The sequence below is a fragment of the Triticum aestivum genome, chromosome 3D, assembly GCF_018294505.1.
Source record: "Triticum aestivum cultivar Chinese Spring chromosome 3D, IWGSC CS RefSeq v2.1, whole genome shotgun sequence".
Taxonomy (NCBI): Eukaryota; Viridiplantae; Streptophyta; class Magnoliopsida; order Poales; family Poaceae; genus Triticum; species Triticum aestivum.
In genome coordinates this window covers 372,015,652-372,040,063 of record NC_057802.1, presented here as the reverse complement: position 1 = coordinate 372,040,063, position 24,412 = coordinate 372,015,652, and positions in this window count along the sequence as shown.

The window sequence follows — 24,412 nt, the reverse complement described above, 5'->3', positions numbered from 1 at the left end:
ATAAACAGGAACTGGCACTGGGCACTGGATCAATATGTTAGTCCCAAAAATAATTTAAAAAGTTGCCAAAAGTATATGAAAGTTGTAGAATATTGGCATGTAACAATCAAAAATTATAGATACGACGGAGACGTATCACCGCTCTCCTTTCTGTGGGTGCACTTATGGTGGACCCACGAACTGCTGTCTCCTCTAAATCTGATGATTAATGTGTCCTTGGCGTGTTGGGTTTGGCAAGCCCTTAACTTTGCTCGCTCTATGTTATTATGCAGCGACCTAACTCATGAACTTTTGTATGTTTTAATGTTGGGTCAGACTTTGCTGTGCTCTTTTGGACATGTGGGGCATTGTGTGCCATGTGGTTTATGGACTTTATTTTATGCTATAATGAGTAATATTAGTAGAAACTGGAATGTTCTATGCTGGAATGTAAGAGGTCTGAATTCTGAAGCTAGACAGAGAGCTGACAGGCAGAAAGTTGAGGAGAGCCAATGTTCCATAGCCTGTTTACAAGAAACTAAGTGCTCTTCTTTTGACTCTAGGTCAATTAAATCTTTCTGCCCTAAAAGATTTGATTCTTTTGCTTGTTCTCCTTCCATTGGAGCTTCTGGTGGAATCCTTGTGGTATGGAATTCTGCTCTTTTTATTGGCACCTTAATTGAAGTACAACAATTTGCTCTGGTCATTCAGTTTACCTCCAGGCAGAACAATGAAAAGTGGACTTTAATTGTTGTTTATGGCCCTTGTCAGGGTGAAGCCAGGGACAATTTTGTTACTTGGTTATATAACATGTGTATCCCCTTTAATGAGCACTGGTTGTTGCTTGAATTTCCTTAGGTCTGTGGATAACAGAAACTTACCTGGTGGAGACATAAATGACATGTTTATTTTCAATGAGATAATTGGGCACCTGGGCCTTCTTGAGCTTCCAATCAAAGGAAGATCCTACACCTGGTCCAATATGCAAGATATCCCACTTCTTGAGCAGGTGGACTGGTTCTTCACCTCAGTGGACTGGATTACTGATTATCCTATGACTGAAGTTCTGCCCTTGGCTAGGACTGCTTCTGATCATGTAGCTTGCTTGGTCTCCATTAAGACTACCATCCCAAAATCTAATCTCTTTAGGTTTGAAAATTATTGGATGGAGCTAGAGGGTTTCATGGACTATGTGGAATCATCTTGGAAAAAGCCCTCTAGGAAAGCACATATAACTACTAGGATTGCAGACAAATTTAAAAGTTTGAGAATGTGCCTTAAGAGGTGGCAAATGAATGTCTCCAAATTAAAATTATTGATCAGCAAATGCAATCATGTTATCTTCCTTCTTGATGAGTTGGAGGAGTGGAGGCCCCTATTTAGGCAGGAGATTAACTTCAGAAGAATTGTCAAAACCCACTTGGAAAAGCTTCTGCACCTGAAGTGTTTATATTGGAAAAAGAGATGCACCATCAGGTATTTCAAGGTTGGGGGAGAGAACACCAAATTCTTTCATGCCATGGCCACTGAGAGACACAGGAGAAATTCCATAGCTAGTCTTAAGCTACCTGATGGTTCTGTGGTCTCTGATCACTCTCAAATGGCTGGAATTATTTGGAGTTGCTTTAAGAACAGAATGGGCAGTTCTAGAGGGATTGTGATGGGCTTTGATTTGTCATCACTACTTACCCCTGTGGATGGCCTTGAGGTGCTCACTAAGCCTTTTGAAAAGGAGGAAATGGAGAATGTGGTCAAGCATATGCCTGTGGATAAATCACCTGGTCCTGATGGTTTCAATGGTTTGTTTTTCAAGAAATGCTGGCACCTAATCTCAAATGACTTTTATGAGCTGGCCCAGGCTTTTCATGAGGGATCTGCTATCTTGGAAAACATTAACAGTTCTTTTAATACTCTGGTGCCCAAAAAGCTATCACCTGAGGAAGTGGGGGATTATAGGCCTATCTCTCTCACTAGTATGGGGCTCAAGTTTCTCTCCAAAATGGCTGCAAATAGATTCCAGGAGCTGATTATGCAGTGCATTCACAAAAATCAGTATGGTTTCATTAAGAGCAGAACAATCCAGGATTATCTTGGTTGGACCTTTGAATATTTGCACCAATGCCATCAGTCCAAGAGACCAATAGTAATCCTCAAACTGGACTTTGAGAAGGCCTTTGATTCTGTTGAGCATGAAGCTATTTTTCAAATTCTTAGGCATAAGGGTTTAAATGAAAAGTGGATCCTCTGGATGAAACAGCTTCTGGCCACTGGTACCTCTTTTGTTCGTCTTAATGGTGTCCCTCGGAGGAAGTTTGTTTGCAAAAAAGGAGTTAGACAGGGTGACCCTGTATCTCCTCTTCTTTTTGTCATAGCTGCTGATCTATTGCAAACAGTGATTAATGATATGTTCAGGAAGGGAGTTCTTCATCTCCCTATACCTTGCCATGATAGAGACTACCCTGTGATCCAGTATGCAGATGATACATTGATCATCCTCCCTGCTGACAGGGTCCAGCTTCTGGCCCTGAAGGATATGCTGAAGGTGTTCTCTCAGTCCACAGGTCTGGATGTCAATTACCATAAATCCTTTATTATTCCAATCACGGTTGACTCTGCTGTGATGGAGGATCTTGCTGCTGCTTTTGGTTGCAATATTGGTAAGATGCCATTCACATATCTTGGTTTACCTGTGGGGACTACAAGGCCAAAAATGGTGGACTTTATGCCTTTAGTTGACTGTATGGAAAGAAGAATGACCGCCAGCTCCTCATTTCTTAACCAAGGTGAAAGATTGCAGTTTCTCAACTCTGCTCTGTCCTCAATGCCAATCTTCTTTCTATGTAGCCTGGCTGTTCCTGCTGGTATACTCAGGCAGTTAGAAAGAATCCAAAGGCAGTGCCTGTGGAGAAAACATAGAGATGAGCCAGCCCCATCTCTTGCTGCTTGGGAGCTGATCTGTAGGCCAAAAAATAAAGGGGGTCTTGGTATCCTAAACCTGGGGGTTCAGAATGTGGCACTGCTACTCAAGCATGCTAGTAATTTCCTCAACAAAAGAGATATCCCTTGGGTGTCCCTAGTTTGGGATTCATATTATTATGAAGGAATGCCCCAGGGAACAAATGATTGTGGCTCCTTTTGGTGGAGGGATATTTGCAAGGTAATGCAGAATTTTAGAGAATGCTCCTGGGTGCAGGTTAATGAAGGGGACACTGCTCTTTTTTCGTCTGATAATTGGAACCTTGGCAGTGAAGTTTCTAGTTTGCACACAAGATTTCCAAGGTTATTTTCTTTTGCCAAGGACCCCTGGATTTCAGTTAAGGCAATTTTCAATACCTAGGATATGTACCAGCATTTCCATCTTCCTTTGTCTGCTCAAGCCTTTGATGAGTTGAACTTGATTAAGGATTTGATGGGCTCCCACAGTAGAGTAGCTAGTTCTAAGGACTTATGGTTCTGGCAGGGCTCATCCAAGGTTTTCAAGCCCAAGATGTTCTACTCTCACACATTTGTGTCTGAATCCTTCAACCCTTTACTTTGTTGGATTTGGAAATCATCATGTACCCTCAAGATCAAGGTGTTTGCTTGGATGCTTATCATGGAAAGGCTGAACACCAAGGATATGGTTGAAAGAAGACATTGGCACATGGAAGATGGAGTTCATTGTAAACTCTGCCCCTTACTGACTAGAGAAACCAGGGACCATTTGTTCTTCAACTTCATTTTCAGTATTAGGATTTGGAATTATCTGCAGATTGATTGGTCTGCTGGCAGCTCCATGTTTGATTTGGTTACTCAGGCAAGGAGAAGTTTTGATAAGCCTTTCTTCACTGAAGTGGCGTTCATTGCCTGCTGGAATATCTGGATCATCAGAAATGCTAAAGTGTTCAGAAGTGAGAGGGCAAGTTTCAATAAATGGAGAAGTGCTTTTAGGCATGATATTAGTCTAATGCAGCACAGAATCAAATCTGCTTACAAGGATGACTTACTGAAATGGATCTCTTTCCTCCCCCCTTAAGTTTGTTTTTGTAAGCTTTCCTTTCTTTTTTGTTTTCTGGTTACTTCTTGTAATCATGCTATTGTAATTGTTTTATATTCTTAATAAAGTTTTGATCTGCTGTGGGGGTTTTGCCCCATAGTTCCCAGTAAAAAACAACTGGTTTAGCATCAGGTTCCGTATTAATTTTGTGCTGACATAGAGTGGGACTAATGCCCTTTAAATCATCAAGAGTGTATCCAATAGCAGCTCGGTGCTTCCTTAGAACTTTCAATAGTCTTTCTTCTTCATGTTCTGAAAGGTTAGCATTAATAATAACATGATATATCTTATTTTCATCAAGATAAGCATATTTCAAAGTGTCTGGCAATTGTTTTAATTCAAACACAGGATCACCTTTAGGTGGAGGAGGACCTCCAAGAGTTTCAATAGGCAAATTGTGCTTAAGCAGAGGACGTTGTTCAAAGAAAACTTTATCTATTTCATTTCTGTCATGCATATGTAAATCATTTTCATGGTCTAGGAAATTCTTTTTCATGATGATTTCTACTAAACTTGGAAAAATTAAACTCATGAGACTCATCACCAAAGCTAACACCCACAGTTTGTTTCTTACAATCTATCTTAGCATTAAATGTGTTCAAGAAAGGTCTACCAAAGATAATGGGACAGAAGTCATCTTGTGGGGAACCAAGAACAAGAAAATCAATAGGGTATTTTATCTTCCCACACAAGACTTCAACATCTCTAACAATCCCAACTGGTGATATAGTGTCTCTATTAGCAAGTTTAATAGTAACATCTATTTCTTCTAACTCTGCAGGTGCTATATCTTTCATAATTTCTTGATAAAGGGTGTAAGGAATAGAACTCACACTAGCACCCATGTCACATAAACCATGATAATGGTTATCTCCTATTTTAATTGAAATAACAGGCATGCCAACAACAGGTCTATGATTATTTTTTTCCATCAGGTTTAGCAATTCTAGTAGCTTCTTCACAGAAGTAAATAACATGCCCATCAATATCTTCTTCCAAGATATCTTTAACCATAGCAATGCTAGGTTCTAACATAGCTTTTGTTCATCACAGTTGAAACTTCAGCATGTTCCTTTATCCTAACAGGGAAATTTGGTTTCTCAATATAAGTAGATGGAACAACTGGATCAACATTATAAAGTATAGTTTCTTCTTTAACTGGTACTGGTTTTTTTAATTTCTTCTTTAATAGGTGGGTGATATTTAAACCACTTCTCTTTAGGGAGTTCAACATGAGTAGCAAATGATTCACAAAAGGAGGCTACTATCTCAGAGTCAAGTCCATATTTAGTGCTAAACTTTTGAAAAGCATCGGTATCCACAAAAGATTTAACACAATCATACCTAAGTTTAATACCTGACTCGTTACCTTCATCGATTTCCCAATCTTCAGAGTTGCGTTTAATTCTTTCCAAAAGATCCCACCGGAATTCAATAGTCTTCTTCATAAAAGAACCAGCACAAGAAGTATTAAGCATGGTTTGATCATTACGAGAAAGCCAAGCATAAAAGTTCTGGATAATAATTTCTCTTGAGAGCTCATGATTGGGGCATGAATATAACATTGACTTAAGCCTCCCCCAAGCTAGAGCGATACTTTCTCCTTCACGAGGCCAAAAATTATATATATAATTCCGATCACGATGAACTAGATGCATAGGATAATTTTTTTGGTGGAGCTCCAATTTCAAACAATTCCAATTCCATGATCCAATATCATCGCATAGCCTATACCATGCCAATGCTTTTCCCTTCAAAGATCAAGTGAAAACCTTTTTCATAACTTGATCCTTGGGTAGACTTGCAAGCTTCAACAATCCATAAATTTGTTCTGCATATATCAAGTGCATATCAGGATGTTCAGTTCCATCTCCTGCATAAGGATTAGCTAGCAGTTGTTCTATCATACCTGAAGGAATTTCATATTCAATATTTTCAGTAGGTGCAGTAGGTTGAAGGGTAGCTAACTGTGGTTCTGGACGAGGTGAAGATACCCCGAACAAACCCCTCAAAGGATTGTTTTCCATAGTAACAAGTGACAATAAATTTCAGCACACTATATAAATGTTTCCTTACCAAATTCCACTTACCAAAGGCGCTTCACTCCCCAGCAACGGTGTCAGAAAATAGCCTTGATGACCCACAAGTATAGGGGATCAATTGTAGCTCTTTTCGATAAGTAAGAGTGTCGAACCCAGCGAGGAGGAGAAGGAAATGACAAGTAGTTTTTAGTAAGGTGTTGTGTGCAAGTGCTAAAATTGTAAGTAGCGAGTAGTTTGATAGCAAGATAATTTGTAACGAGCAAGTAACGATAATAGTAACAAGTATGCAGAAAGGTAGCCCAATCCTTTTGACGCAAAGGACAGGCCAAAACGGTCTCTTATGATAAGCAAAGCGTTCTTGAGGGTACACGAGAATTTCATCTAGTCACTTTCATCATGTTGATTCGATTTGTGTTCGCTACTTTGATAATTTGATATGTGGGTGGACCAGTGCTTAGGTGCTGTTCTTACTTGAACAAACCTCCTACTTATGATTAACCCTCCCGCAAGCATCCGCAACTACGAGAAAAGTATTAAGAATAAATTCTAACCATAGCATTAAACTCTAGGTTCCAATCGGTCCCTTACGGAATAGCGCATAAACTTGGGTTTAAGTTTCTGTCACTCTCGCAACCCACCATCTATTTGCTACTCCACAAGGCATTCCCTTAGGCCCAAATATGGTGAAGTGTCATGTAGTCGACGTTCACATGACACCACTAAGGGAATAACAACATACATACTATCAAAATATCGAACACATATCAAGTTCACATGATTACTTGCAACATGATTTCTCCCGTGACCTCAAGAACAAAAGTAACTACTCACAAATGATAAACATGCTCATGATCAGAGGAGTATTAAATAACATCATGTATATGAACATATAATCTTCCACCAAATAACCATATAGTAATCAACTACAAGATGTAATTAACACTACTAGTCACCCCCTAGCACATATCCATAGTTCCAGTAACAAGATTGAATACAAGAGATGAACTAGGGTTTGAGATGAGATGGTGCTGGTGAAGATGTTGATGGAGATTGCCCTCCCCAAGTGGGAGAGTTGTTGGTGATGATGATGATGATGATTTCCCCCTCCGAGAGGGAAGTTCCCCCGGCAGAATCGCTTCGCCGGAGGGCAAAAGTGCTCCTGCCCAAGTTTCGCCTCGAGACGGCGACGCTCCGTCCCGAAAGCCTTCTCCTTATTTTTTTTCTAGGTCAAAATGACTTATATACCAAAAGATGGGCACCGGAGGTGGGCCGAGGAGGCCAACACCCACCTGGGCGCGCCTTGGGGGGGGGGCTGGCGCGCCCAGGTGGGTTTTGCCCACCTGGTGGGCCCCCTCTGGTGTTTATTGGCTCCAATATTTCTTAAATAATCCATAAAAAATCTCCGTGAAGTTTCAGCTCATTTGGAGTTGTGCAGAATAGGTGGCCTAACGTAGCTTTTCCAAGTCGAGATTTCCAGTTGCCGGAATTCTCCCTCTTGGTGTGCTCGTTGCAAATTATGAGAGAAAAGGCATTAGAACTCCAAAAAGCATTATTATAGATAAAAACATTGTAAATAATAGTAAGAAAACATGATGCAAAATGGACGTATAAGGGGCAAGCACCACATGTTAAAGGATCCATGACAATATAACTTCTATGTGAATATGAACAAACACCAACCATTACGTTGTCTTCCTTGTCCAACGTCAACAATTTTGGCATATAATATTTTGATGGGGGCTCACAATCACAAAAGATTTCCATGATAGTGTATTTGCATGGGAAAGTTCTCTTCCTTATACTAATTATTCGTGGATTGCTTGTATGACCAATATTATGATTGTCAAGCTTCAAAAGATTTCACTTTATAAACCCAATGTGAAGCTACTACTAGGCATGATATGAACATATAATTTCAACTCAATGATATTCAATTCATTCAACAATTTACTCATAGGATATAAGTGAAGCACAAGAGTAAATGACAAACTAGTCCAAAAAGATATAAGTGAAGATCATGAGCATAATATTTCTTTCTCTGAAATTAATTTAAGTGAAGCAAGACAGAATTTCTTCAAAAATACTAAAGCACACCATGCTCAAAAAGATATAAGTGAAGCACTATAGCAATTCCATAGAAAAGAGCTTCGTTGACGGGATGTGCGTGCCGCTTACCTAGCCTCGCTGGCAACTATTTGAGGACTCTATTTTATTTAAAAATTTCAAATCTAAGTACTTTATTAAAACAGCAAGCAAACAAAATAAAATGGCATTCCAAGGATAGCACACATCATGTGAAGAAGCAAAAACTTAGGATCAACCGATACTAACCGATAATTGTTGGTGAAGAAAGGTGGAATGCTGATGCCTACTACGCAACCTTCTTCTTGTAGACGTTGTTGGGCCTCCAAGTGCAGACGTTTGTACGACAGTAGCAAATTTCCCTCAAGTGGATGACCTAAGGTTTATCAATCCGTGGGAGGCGTAGGATGAAGATGGTCTCTCTCAAACAAGCCTGCAACCAAATAACAAAGAGTCTCTTGTGTCCCCAACACACCCAATAAAATGGATAATTGTATAGGTGCACTAGTTCGGCGAAGTGGTGATACAAGTGCAATATGGATGGTAGATATAGGTTTTTATAATCTGAAAATGTAAAAACAGCAAGGTAGCAAGTGGTAAAAGTGAGCAAAAACAGTATTGCAATGCTTCAAAACAAGGCCTAGGGTTCATACTTTCACTAGTGCAAGTTCTCTCAACAATAATAACATAATTGGATCATATAACAATCCCTCAACATGCAACAAAGAGTCACTCCAAAGTCACTAATATCGGAGAACAAACGAAGAGATTATTGTAGGGTACGAAACCACCTCAAAGTTATTCTTTCCGATCAATCCATTGAGCTATTCCTATAAGTGTCACAAACAACCCTAGAGTTCGTAGTAAAATAACACCTTAAGACACACATCAACCAAAACCCTAATGTCACCTAGATAATACAATGTCACCTCAAGTATCCATGGGTATGATTATATGATATGCATCACACAATCTCAGATTCATCTATTCAAACCAACACGAAGAACTTCAAAGAGTGCCCCAAAGTTTCTACTGGAGAGTCAAGACGAAAACGTGTGCCAACCCCTATGCATAACTTCCCAAGGTCACGGAACCCGCAAGTTGATCACCAAAACATACGTCAAGTGAATCAATAGAATACCCCATTGTCACCACAGGTATCCCATGCAAGACATACATCAAGTGTTCTCAAATCCTTACAGACTCAATCCGATAAGATAACTTCAAAGGGAAACTCAATTCATCACAAGGAGATAGAGGGGGAGAAACATCATAAGATCCAACTATAGTAGAAAAGCTCGCATTACATCAAGATCGTGCCACATCAAGAACACGAGAGAGAGAGAGAGAGATCAAACACATAGCTACTGGTACATACCCTCAGCCCCGAGGGTGAACTACTCCCTCCTCGTCATGGAGAGCGCCGGGATGATGAAGATGGCCACCGGTGATGGATCCCCCTCCGGCAGGGTGCCGGAATAGGGTCCCGCTTGGTTTTTGGTGGCTATAGAGGCTTGCGGTGGCGGAACTCCCGATCTAGGTTTCCTTTCGGGGGTTTCTGTATTTATAGGAATTTTTGTCGTTGGGAACAAGTCAGAGGGGTCTCCGAGTCAGCCACGAGGTAGGGGGGCGTGCCCAGGGGGGTAGGGCGCGCCCTCCACCCTCGTGGATGACTCGGGACTCCTCTGGCCCAACTCTTTTGCTTCGGGGGCTTCTTCTGGTCCATAAAAAATCCACAAAAATTGGCAGGTCAATTGGACTCCGTTTGGTATTCCTTTTCTGTAGAACTCAAAAACAAGGGAAAAACTGAAACTGGCACTGGGCTCTAGGTTAATAGGTTAGTCCCAAAAATCATATAAAATAGCATATAAAACATCTAAGATGGATAATATAATAGCATGGAACAATCAAAAATTACAGATACGTTGGAGACGTATCAGATGCCTACCGGGGCATCCCCAAGCTTAGATTCTTGAGACTTCTTGAAATATTATCTTGGGATGCCTTGGGCATCCCCAAGATTGAGCTTTGGTGTCTCCTTAATTCCTTTTATTTCACGGTTTCCCTAAATCTTAAAAACTTCATCCACACAAAACTCAACAAGAACTCGTGAGATAAGTTAGTATAAACCAATGCAAAAACCTTATCATTCTCTACTGTAGCAAATCACTAAAATTATTATTCAAAGTTGCATACTAAATGCCTTTGCATATTTAATAGTCATATCGTTAAATAGAATCATTAAACACGCAAACATATGCAAACCATGCAAACATAACAGCAATCTGTCTAAACAGGACAGTCTGTAAAGATTGAAATTTTCCTCATACTTCCCTAGCTCAAAAAATTATGAAAAATTACCACACTGTAGAAAATTACCATAGCATACTGTGTAAAAATTTCAAGATTTTATCACGTTCTGACTTTCCAGAAGAATTCAGTCAATGACAGAAAACTTTTTGTTTTTAAACAACAACATGTAGACTTGCAAAATAAGCATGGTAAAGGCTATTCTTGACATTTTTTATTGAAATAAAATATGCAAAACATTATTCTAAATAACAGAAAGCAAATTCTAACAAAATAAAATGACGCTCCAAGTAAAACTCAGATCATGTGACGAGTAAAAATATAGCTCCAAGTGAGGCTACCGATAATGTTGGAGACGAAAGAGGGGATGCCTTCCGGGGCATCCGCAAGCTTAGTTGCTTGGATCTGCCTTGAATATTACCTTGGGGTGACTTGGGCATCCCCAATCTGAGGGTCTTGTCACTCCTTATTCTCCTCATATCGACATCTCACTCAAAACTTGAAAACTTCAATCACACAAAACTTAATAGAATTTCGTGAGAAGGGTTAGTATGATAAAGACAAATCATTCACTTTGGTACTGTCAAAGAAAAGATTCATAATTGTTTCCACACAATTCCTACTGTATCATATCATTTCCACAATTTATATTGAGCAATATAAGCCATAGAAACTAGAAAACAACCAAACTATGCATTGAAAATACAATCTGTCAAAAACAGAACAGTACGTAAAGATCTGAATATTAGTCATACTTCTGCAACTACAAAAATTCTGAAAAATTAGGACCACGTAGCAAATTTGTATATTAATCATCTATTTCTGAATTTTTCCAAGTCCCAGTAAAATATAAGAATTTCTGCATTGGACGCAAAAGTTTCTGTTCTTGCACAGAATCAAGTCAACTATCATCAAAACTATGCCAAAGGCTTTACTTGGCACTTTATTGAAACAAAAGCAATAAAACATGATTACTACAGTATCATAATCATGTAAAAACACAAAAACAGTAGGTAAAAGTGTTGGGTTGTCTCCCAACAAGCGCTTTTCTTTAGTGCCTTTCTAGCTAGGCATGATGATTTCAATGATGCTCGCATAAAAGATAAGAATTGAAACATAAAGAGAGAATAATGAAGCATATGACTAGCAAATTTAATCCTAACCTACTTCCTATGCATAGCAATTTTGTGAGAAAGAATCAACTAGCATAGGAAGGCAAAACAAGTGCAACTTCAAAATTTTCAACACATAGAGAGGAAACTTGATATTATTGCAATTCCTACAAGCATATGTTCCTCCCTCATAATAATTTTCAATAGCATCATGAAGAAATTCAACAATATAACCATCACACAAAGCATTCTTTCCATGACACAAAAGCATAGAAAATTATTACTCTCCACATAAGCAAATTTCTTCTCATCAATAGTAGTGGGAGCAAACTCAACAAAATAACTATCATGAGAGTGAAAATTAAAATCATGATGACAAGTTTCATGGTTATCATTATTCTTTATAGTATACATTTCATTACCATAATCATCATAGGTAGCAACTTTGTTATCATAGTCAATTGAAGCCTCATCCAAAATGGTGGATTCATCACTAAATAAAGTCATGACCTCTCCAAATTCACTTTCATCATTATAATCATCATAAATAGGAGGCATGCAATCATTATAACAAATTTGCACATCAAATCTTGGGGTACTAATATCATCTTCATCAAATATAGCATCCCTAAGCTTATGGCTTTGCATATCATTAGCATCATGGATATTCAAAGAATTCATACCAACAACATTGCAATCATGCTCATCATTTATGCCAAACATTTTATGGAATTCTTCTTCTATCAATTGAGCACAATTTTCCTTTCCATCATTTTCACGAAAGACATTACAAAGATGAATAATATGATGCAAACTCAATTCCATTTTTTTGTGGTTTTCTTATAAACCAAACTAGTGATAAAATAAGAAACTAGAAGATTCAATTGCAAGATCTAAAGATATACCTTCATGCACTCACCTCCCCGGCGACGGCGCCAAAAAAGAGCTTGACGTCTACTACGCAACTTTATTCTTGTAGACTCGTGTTGGGACTCCAAGCGCAGAGTTTTGTAGGACAATACCAATTATCCCTCAAGTGGATGACCTAAGGTTTATCAATCCGTGGGAGGCGTAGGATGAAGATGTTCTTTCTCAAACAACCCTGCAACCAAATACAAGAAATTTCTTGTGTCCCCAACACACCAAATACAATGGTAATTTGTATAGGTGCACTAGTTCGGCGAAGAGATGGTGATAAAAGTGTAATATTGATGGAATAAATATTTTTTTATAATCTGAATAAATAAAAACAGAAAGGTAGCAAATAGTAAACATGCACAAAAACGGTATTGCAATGCTTGAAAATGAGGCCTAGGGTCCGTACTTTCGCTAGTCCAATCTCTCAACAGTGCTAATATAATTGGATCATATAACCACCCCTCAAAGTGCGACGAAGAATCACTCCAAAGTTCCTATCTAGCAGAGAACATAAGAATAAATTGTTTGTAGGGTACGAAACCACCTCAAAGCTATTCTTTCCGCTTGATCTATTCAAGAGTTCCTACTAAAATAACACAAAGCTATTCTTTCCATTCGATCTATCCTAGAGTTCGTACTAAAATAACACCAAAGCAAATTCATATTCATAATACTCAATCCAACACAAAGAACTTCAAAGAGTGCCCCAAGATTTCTACCGGAGAAACAAAGACAAGAACGTGCATCAACCCCTATGCATAGATTACCCCAATGTCACCTCGGGAATCCGCGAGTTGAGTGCCAAAACATATATCAAGTGAATCAATACAATACCCCATTGTCACCACGATTATTCAATTGCAAGACATATATCAAGTGTTCATAAATCCATAAGAGTATTCAATCCGATAAAACGAAATCTCAAAGGGAAAACTCAATTCACAACAAGATAGAGAGGTGAAAACACCATATGGTCCGACTATATTAACAAAGCTCGCGATACATCAAGATCGTGACATCTCAAGAACACGAGAGAGAGAGAGAGAGAGAGAGAGAGAGAGAGAGATTAAACACATAGCTACTGGTACAAACCCTCAGCCCCAAGGGTGGACTACTCCCTCCTCATCGTGGTGGCAGCCGGGATGATGAAGATGGCCACTTGAGATGATTCCCCCCTCTGGCAGGGTGCCGGAACGGGGCCTAGATTGGTTTTCGATGGCTACAGAGCCTTGCGGCGGCGGAACTTCTGATCTAGATTAACCCCGAGGGTTTTTGAAATATTTGTGAATTTATAGGGTAAAGAGGAGGTGCGGGAAGCCACCGAGGTGGGCACAACCCACCTGGGCGCGCCTGGGCCCCCAGGCGCGCCCTGGTGGGTTGTGCCCCCAACGGGGCACCCCCCCAGGTGCTGCTCCTGCCCATTGGTGGTCTTCTGGTCCATAAAAATCCACAGAAAGTTTCGTGGTGTTTGGACTCCGTTTGGTATTGATTTCCTGCGATGTAAAAAACAAGCAAAAATAACAACTGGCACTGGGCACTGGGTCAATAGGTTAGTACCAAAAAATGACATAAAGTTGCTATAAAATGATTGTAAAACATCCAAGAATGAAAATAAAACAGCATGAATACTTCGTAAATTATAGATACGTTGGAGACGTATCAGTAAGCAGTAAGACGATCACCGCCCACAACTCTTTGTGTTATGCTCGTGCATATCATCAACGCATCTGATACCAATGTTGGGGAACGTATCATACAATTTCAAAAAAAAAATCCTACGCACACGTTTCTAGGAGATGCATAGCAACGAGAGGGGGAGAGTGTGTCCACGTACCTTCATAGACCGAAAGCGGAAGCGTTTGACAACGCGGTTGATGTAGTCAAACTTCTTCTCGTTCTGACTGATCAAGCACCGAACGTACGACACCTCCGAGTCCTGCACACGTTCGGCTCGATGACGCCCTTGGACTGTTGATCCAGAAAAGTGTCGAGGGAGAGTTTCTCATCACGACGGCGTGGTGACGGTGATGGTGAAGTGATCCACGCAGGGCATTGCCTAAGCACTACGACAATATGACCGGAGGCGTAAACTGTGGAGGGGGGCACCGCACACGGCTAGGAATCAATGTTGTGTGTTCTAGCGGTGCCCCCCTCATATATATAGGTTGGAGGGGAGGAGAGGCAGCCAAGGGGGCGCCCCAAGTAGGAGGAATCCTACTTGGGCGCCTCCCAATTCGGCCTCCCCTTCCATATTCATCCGGAGGGGGAAGGAAGGAGGAGGGAGGAGAGAAGGAAGGGGGAGGCCGAATCCCTCCCCTTCGTTTCCCTCTTCTCCTCTTTCCTTCCCCCTTATTTTCGCCTACATGGGGCGCACCAGACCGTAGGGGCTGGTTTGTCCCCTTCTTGGACCATTAGGCCCATGTAGTTGCCGGGGGGATGCCTGGAACCCCTTCCGGTGACCCGATATGTACCCGGTACCCCTAGAACACTTCCGGTGTCCGAATATCATCGTCCTATATATGAATATTTACCTATCATCCATTTTGAGACTCCTCGCCATGTCCGTGATCTCATCCGGGACTCCGAACAACATTCAGTCACCAAATCACATAACTCATATAATACAAAATAGTCATCGAACGTTAAGCGTGCGGACCCTACGGGTTCTAGAACTATGTAGACATGACCGAGACACCTCTCTGGTTAATAACGAACAGCGGAACCTGGATGCTCATATTGGTTCCCACATATTCTACGAAGATCTTTATTGGTCGTACCGTAATGACAACATACATTATTCCCTTTGTCATCGCTATGTTACTTGCCCGAGACTCGATCGTCGGTATCTTCATACCTAGTTCAATCTCGTTACCGGCAAGTCTCTTTACTCGTTCTGTAATGCATCATCCCGCAACTAACTCATTAGTCACATTGCTTGCAGGCTTATTATGACGTGTATTACCGAGAGGGCCCAGAGATACCTCTCCGATACTCGGGGTGACAAATCCTAATCTCGATCTATGCCAACCCAACAAACACCTTCGGAGATACCTGTAGAGCATCTTTATAATCACCCAGTTACGTTGTGATGTTTGATAGCACACAAGGTATTCCTTCGGTATCCGGGAGTTGCATAATCTCATAGTCAATGAATATGTATATGACATGAAGAAAGCAATAGCAATAAAACTTAACGATCATTATGCTAAGCTAACAGATGGGTGTTGTCCATCACATCATTCTCCTAATGATGTGATCCCGTTCATCAAGTGATAACTCATGTCTATGGTTAGGAAACTGAACCATCTTTGATTAACGAGCTAGTCTAGTGGAGGCTTAATTACTAGGGACACTGTGTTTTGTCTATGTATCCACACATGTATCAAGTTTCCGGTTAATACAATTCTAGCATGAATAATAAACATTTATCATGATATAAGGAAATATAAATAACAACTTTATTATTGCCTCTAGGGCATATTTCCTTCAGTCTCAACATGCCATGTCGCTCCGCCACAAAGTAACACTCGGGGGCCATCGGGAACACAGCCCCCCCACTACCTGGATGGAGCCACCTGTCCCTTTAGACCCACATCCGAACAGTAACATAAGTATTGTAACAGTATATAGTATACCTGTGATCACCTCCTGAAGTGATCATGGCCCGATAGTATAGCATGGCAGACGGACAAGTATGTAGGGCCACTTATGATAATCTAGCATCCTATACTAAGCATTTAGGATTTCAAGTAAAGGTAACAACGGTAGTAGCAAAGACATGCTATGCAACAGAATAGGATCATCCGAAAAGCAGCAACAGCTACACTACTCTGAAGGAGGAGGCGGTATCAGGATGGTCAAGGAGGTTTCGCTTGCCTAGAAGCTCTGCGGAGAAGGACGGGTCGTCAGGAGCGTAGTCGGCATCAGGAGCAACGACGTCAGTCTCAAAGTCTACCGGAGAGAAGAGGGAAAAAAATTAATGAATACAATGCAAACAAATGCATGACATGACAACAAGCGGCGCTAGAAGTGACCTAACGCAGTACTAGGTGATACTGGAGAAGGGGGAAAACATCCCGAAAAGTATTCCCGGAGTTTGGCACTTTTGGACAAATGAAATGGAGGGGGACAGTTCCATATTCGCTATGATAGGGACGTGTGACAGACGAACGGGGTGCATATTCGGAATCGTCACGTTTTTGTGAGCAACTTTCATGTATAAAGTATTTTCATCCGGGCTAAGGATTATTTTATATTAATTTTCGAAGTTCTAAATCATTTTCTAAATTTATTTTAGTTTGAAAATAAATGTTAAAATGCTACGGGTACCTAGCCCTGTGTACACACAATGTACACAAAGGCTGACATGTGGGCCCAGTTGACGAGTCAAAGTTTGACTGGTCAACAGGGGGTGGGCCCCTATCATACTATGTTTAGTTAATTACCTAGTTAATTAGTTTAATAAAACAAGTTAATTAATTTTTACTTCCTTTTCTAATTTTTTAATTACATTTCATTTTTCTGGGGCGGGCCCCACATGGCAGTGGCCCAGGAGGCCAAGGGCGGGTTAACGGGCGTGCACACGGGCGCGGCACCGGCCCACCGGGTCACTTGCTCCGGCCAGCACGGCCGCCGGCGAGCGTAGGCCAGGGACGACGCGGTGTGGCACTGCGGGTCTGAGGTCGAGCCACGGGGGCGCGCGGGCGTGTGGGCGCCGGGCGGCGGAGGTGGGCGCGACGCGATGGTGAGGAAATGGAGGCAACGGGGAGCGAGCGAGGCGAGGGCACGGGCAAGCGCGGTCACGCGCGCCGCAGCAGCGGTGGGCAGCAGGCGAGGCGGGATGAAGCGGGGGCTGGCGCGGTCGAGCCGGCGAGCGGGCGGCCCGCTACGGGGCAGGGAGGCTGCAACGGGGCAGGGAGGCCGCAACGGGACGAGGAGCACGGGTTGGGCGCGGGCGGAACACAGCGGGACGCCGTGGGCCGGCGGTGACCATGGGGCAGAGGGGATAGGAGGTTTGCCTCACTGGCGTTGAAGGGAAGGGGGGCGAGGCGTGGGGAGGCCGGTTGGGGAGGAGGCGGCGGCGAGGTCCGGTGACGGCGTGCGGCGGCGACTGTGGCAGGGCATCGGGGTCGTCACCCCGATCCAAATCGGGGGATGGGGAGATGGAGGAGAGGGGAACAGGGGGTGTTGATTGCTTGTATGTGTGTTGGTATTTCCCCGAAGAGGAGAGGACGATGCAGCACAACAATGGTAAGTATTTCCCTCAGTTATGAAACCAAGGTCATCAATCCAGTAGCAGAACCAAGCAACACTCTGTAAACGGTACCTGCACACAAATAAAAAATACTTGCAACCCAACGCGTAAGAGAGGTTGTCAATCCCTCCTCGGTATTGAGATAGATTAAATTTTATGAGATTGGATAAATAGATCTAGCGAAAACACAAAATAAATAAATAATGTAGCAATGTATTTTAGGTTTTTGGAATAATAGATCTGAAAACAATATGATAGAAAATAGACCCGGGGCCCGTAGATTTCACTAGTGGCTTCTCTCGAGAAAATATCATACGGTGGGTAAACAAATTACTGTTGGGCAATTGATAGAAGAGCAAATAATTATGACTATATCCAAGGCAATGATCATGTATATAGGCATCACGTCCAAGATTAGTAGACCGACTCATGCTGCATCTACTACTATTACTCCATACATCGACCTCTATCCAGCATGCATCTAGTGTATTAAGTTCATGGAGAAACAGAGTAATGCAATAAGAACGATGATATGATGTTGACAAGATCTATTTATGTAGGAATTAGAACCCATCTTTTTATCCTTAATAGCAACGATACATGCGTGCCTCGCTACCCCTTCTGTCAATGGGTGAGAACACCGGAAGATCGAACCCATCACAAAGCACCTCTTCCCATTGAAAAATAAATAAATCTAGTTGGCCAAACCAAACCAAAGTTTTGGATAATAAATATGAGGTTATACTAATCATGCATATACGAGATCAAAGAAGACTCAAATAATATTCATAGATAGAACTGATCATAAAATTGCAATTAATCGGATCCCAACAAACACACCGCAAAAAGTCATTACATCAAATAGATCCCCAAGAACATCGAGGGGGACATTGTATTGAGAATCAAAAAGAGAGAAGAAGCCATCTAGCTACTTCCTACGGACCTGTAGGTTTGTGGTAGACTACTCACACATCATCGGAGGAGCACCAATGAGGATTATGAACCCCTCCGTGATCATGTTCCCCTCCGGCAAGGTGTTGAAAAGTGCTCTAGATTGGATCTCATGGTTCTAGAACTTGCGGCGGCTGGAATTGTGTTTCGTCGAATCCCCTAGGGTTTCTGGAATATTTGGGTATTTATAGAGTTGAGAGGTGGTGGAAAGGACCTCCGTGGGCCCCACCACCCATCAGGGTGCCCCAGGGGCCTCTGGCGCGCCCAGGTGGGTGGTGGGCCCACGGTCCTTCCCTCATGCACTTCCTTGGCTCCCAAGTTGTCTTCTGGGCACAAAAAGATCTCCAAAAAATTTAATTGCATTTGGTCTCCGTTTCATATGGATATTCTGCGAAGTAAAAAAACAAGCAAAAAACAGCAACTGGCACTGGGCACTATGTCAATAGGTTTGTCCAAAAAGTGATATAAAGCTGCATAAAATGAATGTAAAACATCCAAGAAGGATAATATAACAGCATGGAACAATAAAAAATTATAGATATGTTGGAGACGTACCAGCACCCCCAAGCTTAATTCCTGCTCTTCTCGAGTAGGTAAATGATAAAAACGGAATTTTTGATGTGGAATGCTGCCTAACATGTTCATCACATCTTCTTTTCTTTTGTAGCATGGACATTTGAACTTTTAGATGGCTCAACGTAATAGTCTATAATGGACATGAAGACTTCAATACTCAAGAATATCAACAAGCAACCATGTCTTTCAAAATATCAACACTAAAGGAAGTTATCCTTAGCCCGTCATGCTCAATCATTGATCCATTCATGAAACACACTCGAATATTAGCTACATCCAATGCACAAGTATGATCATAGTGCTCCCTATTTGGTGCTTTATAAGAGAAGATGGAGACTCAAGTAAAAAATAAAAATTGTATAAAGTAAATAGATAGGCCCTTCGCAGAGGGAAGCTAAGATTTGTAGAGGTGCCAGAGCTCAAAGCTTAAAATGAGAGATACAATATTATGAGAGGCATGCTTTTCCTGTCAACAAAAATGACCGAGTAATTCCGAGTGCTTTCCATGCTAGATACATCATAGGCGGTTCCCAAACATAAAATAAAGTTTATTCCTTTTTCCACCATTCTTTCACAATCCATGGCCAGCCGTATCCACGGGTGCCTTCCATACCAACACTTTCCAAGGAATTTATTATTTAACAACATAAAGTAAATTTGTTTTTCATTTCGGGACTGGGCATCCCTATTACCGCCAGACTCTCGTGCAATGACAAGTGAATAAACACTCATCTTGAGAATAACACATCTAGCATGGAAAAATATTGGCCACCCCCTGCTGCTTCATGAGCGGTATGGGCACACACAAAATAAATTCATTTTGAAAAATTAGAGTTGGCAAATACAAATTTGCTTAGAACGACACGGAAATACCGCATATAGGTAGATATGGTGGACTCGTATGACATAACTTGGTTTAAGGATTTTGGGATGCACAAGTAGTATTCTCACTTAGTGCAAGGGAAGGATAGCAAATATATTGAGAAGCAACCAACCAAGAAACGAAAATTCTCATAAACGAGCATTAAGCATAACTAACACCAAATAATGCACCACAATTAGTAGGATGTAATTTCATTGCATAACTATTGACTTGCGTGCTTGCATAGGGAATCACAAACCTTAACACCAATATTCTTACTACAACATAATTACTGACCAACATGACTCACATATTACTATCATCATATCTCAAAACTATTACAAAGAATCAAGTTTATAATGTCCAGTGGTCTTCATGAAAGTTTTTTTATATCCCTCTTGGATATCTATCACTTTGGGACTAGTTTCATATACTACCATTGCTTATTACAAGCTCTCAAACAAATTTAAGTGAAGAACATGAGCATAAATATTTTCACCTCTCAAATAATATAAGTGAAGCATGAGAGAATTTCTTCAAAAATTAAAGCACCGCCATGCTCAAAAAAGATATATGTGAAGCACTAGAGTAATTCCATATCCCAATTTTTTTGGTGAAGCACATAAAGCAATTCTAACAAATCAGAACGTAATTATGGCTTTCTCAAATAGGTGTGTCCACCAAAGGATGATTGCGACAAACTAAAAGGCAAAGACTCATATAATACAAGATGCTCCAAGCAAAACTCATGATATGCGATGAATAAAAATATAGCTCCATGTAAAATTACCGATGGTTGTTACAAGAAAGAGGGGATGCCTTCCGGGGCATCCCCAAGCTTAGTTGCTTGGTCCTCATTGAATATTAACTTGGGTTGTGATACGTCTCCAACATATCTATAATTTATTAAGTATTCATGCTAATATATTATCATTCTTGGATGTTTTACAATCATTTTACAACAACTTGATATCATTTTTTGGGACTAACCTATTGACCCAGTGCTAGTTGATGTTTTTTGCTTGTTTTTTTTACATCGCATGAAATCAATATCAAACGGAGTCCAAACACCGCAAAACTTTTTGGAGATTTCTTATGGACGAGAACACCCAGGATGGGCCAGAGAAGCACCTGGGGGTGCCCCAAGGGGGCACAACTCACCAGGGCGCGCCTAGGTGCGTTGTGCCCACCTCGGTGGCCTTCCGCACGCCCTCTTTACCCTATAAATTCCAAAAAATGCCAGAAACCCTCGGGGTTAACCTAGATCAGAAGTTCCGCCGCCGCAGGCCTCTATAGCCACCAAAAACCAATCTAGACCCCGTTTCGGCACCCTGTCGGAGGGGGGAATCATCTCCGGTGGCCATCTTCATCATCCCGACGGCCACCACGATGAGGAGGGAGTAGTCCACCCTCGGGGCTGAGGGTTTGTACCAGTAGCTATGTGTTTAATCTCTCTCTCTTGTGTTCTTGAGATGTCACGATCTTGATGTATCGTGGGCTTTGTTAATATAGTCGGATCATATGGTGTTTTCCCCTCTCTATCTTGTTGTGATGAATTGAATTTTCCCTTTGAGGTTTCGTTTTATCGGATTGAATACTTCTATGGATTTGAGAGCACTTGATATATGTCTTGCATATGAATACTCGTGGTGACAATGGGGTATCATATTGATTCACCTGATATGTGTTTTGGCACTCAACTCGCGAATTCCCGAGGTGACATTGGGGTAACCTATGCATGGGGGTTGATGCACGTTCTCGTCTTCTGTTTCTCCGGTAGAAATTTTGGGGCACTCTTTTGGTTCTTTGTGTTGGATTGAGTATTATGAATATGAATTTGCTTTGGTGTTATTTTAGTATTGTCGGTGTACTAAAGTTTTGTGCCCTTTAGCACCCCATACCTGTGCACGGGCAGTCATAGCCACACGCGCGGCGAGGCATGAAGAGGGCGATCAAGGATAAGAACAAGATCACTAGAGGAGCAGCCAGACCCGAGAACACAGGACGAGCTGGACCCCTGGCAAGATCCTTGCCGGGACGGCTTGCGAGACCCTGGCAAGATCCTTGCCAGGGCGGCTTGCAGGGCACTAACAAAAGCACCACCCTTGTGGTTGAGAGCTTTGACACCATCGACAACGTTAAGGCTAAGAATCGAGGCGCGCACATGGTGGCATGTAGATCTTTGTGAAGGCCAGAAGACAAGGTGCCTAGCAAGATCCTTGCCGAGGACGTCTGCGAGGCCCCGGCAAGATCCTTGTCGGGGACGTCGGCATGGACGCGTGTCAAGACGGAGCGGGGCGGCGACAGACGGGATGGGTTCTACTCCCGTCCCCGATAAAGTTGAAGGGCACGTATGCAGCGCATTTAATGCGCTTGTCCTAGGACGCCGGTGATAAACATAGACACTGTAGCTACTTTACACCTCCCGTGTGCCGCTGTGTCAGCCCCCTGTACATATAAAAGGAGGCCCAAGGCATACTAGAGAAGGATTCGGACTTTTGAACCTCTCGGCCCAGCTTGCATGCATAGCAGCTAGCCGAAGCTCAAGAACACAGAATATAAACCCAAGCAGGACTAGGGTTTTACACTTCTCCGCGGTCCGAACCTAGGTAAAAACCCGTCGTGTTGACCATTAGATCCGCTCTTTGCACCACCCCTCTTCCCCGCCAAACCGTAGAAGGGATCCACGTGATCTCGTAGGTGTCGTTTCCCCGACATCTTTGGCACGCCAGGTAGGGAGAGAGAGTTCTGCAAACCCGATCTAGCAGTTAGCACGTCATTTCCTCGACCATCATGGCTCCCAAGAAGAAGGGGATCACGGCGATCGGTTCCTTTGGAGCCGAACTGCCCGTACGAGCGCGGACTTGCGACGGGGTAGTCGCGGATGGTGGCGGAGGCGCGGATCACGACCATCCACGACACTCCGGCAACCGGAGCCAGTCGAGCGGCATCGCTCGTGCCCAAGACGACGAGCCGCGCGCCACGAGGTTAAAGGGTGGGGCCTTGCTACCTACGGGTGGCGCGGCGACTTGCAAGACACCCCTGCCGGCGTCCGCACTGCGGTCCTCCTAGGCCATGCACGACGAGCAGCGTCGCGACATTGGTGACCCCGGGCGCCGCCGCGGCAAGAGCCCTCTGCATCATTCTCGAGATGTGTAGGGCCGACATGCACGCCAAGATGCTGGGCCAGACGGCGCACGACCGCGGAACCATGAGTGCGCTCCTTCTAACATGGTTAGGAGTCCGAGCACCTCCCGTTCCTCGCGCTTGTCGCTGCCACCAACACCAGCAGAAGCGTTAGCATGAGTGCAGCTACTCCTTGACTTCCCTCCTGTTGCGGAGAAGCAAGAAGAGTGGAGAGCTGCTATCCAGAGCCTTATTGGCTACACCTATAAAGATCAATGCCAGGAGACAGGCCCCTCACGGCATCGATCCACCGAGCCGGCGCGTGCCAACGGCGGAGGGGCCGGAGACGCCGCAACCACGGTGCACTCCCCTCCACCATGACAGCAACGGTTGCCGGCTCGGCGGGTCGACACCCGTGATGATGGATCCACGACTTCGTCCGAACCACGAGCTCGTCGCGACCTACGTCAAGTTCTTCGGGAGCGGCTTGAAGAAGACACTCAAACTGCCATCGAGCGACGACGGGAAGCACGCCATCAATCTGATAGGCGTGCAGGGCCCACTGCGTAGAGGCCTCCGCCGGGAGATTCTGGTGACTTACCTTACGAGGTAGGTTGTCCAGATTTTACCCATGAGCTGCGGCAGTTCCAGTAGCCCCATACCTGCACGTTTAAACCAGAGGTCCTGGAGAAGTACGACGGCAGGACCCATCCGCCCGAGTTCATGAGCATTTACACCATCGCGATGCAAAGCAGCCGGGGCTCGGGACGGCAAGGTGCTCGCCAACTACTTCCCGTTGGTGCTCAAGCCCAACGTCAGGTCATGGTTGATGCACCTGCAGGTAGATTCCATCTCCTCTTTGTCAGACATGTGCCACGAGTTTGTTCGCGCCTTTACCGGAGTCCATGAAGCTCCTGGCTAGGTAAGCGACTTGCACCTCATCCCCCAAAAGGATGGCGAATCCTTGCACAAGTATATACAAAGATTCAGCCGTGTGCAGTACAACATCCCAGATGTTCATCCTGCCGTTGTCATCAGCGTGTTCCATCAGAACGTGCGCAACCGCAAGATGCGTTAAGAGCTGGCCATGAACAAGGTTAGGGATGTTGCCGAACTGTATGTTTTGGCCGACAGATGTGCTCGTGTTGAAGAAGGAAGGAAGTA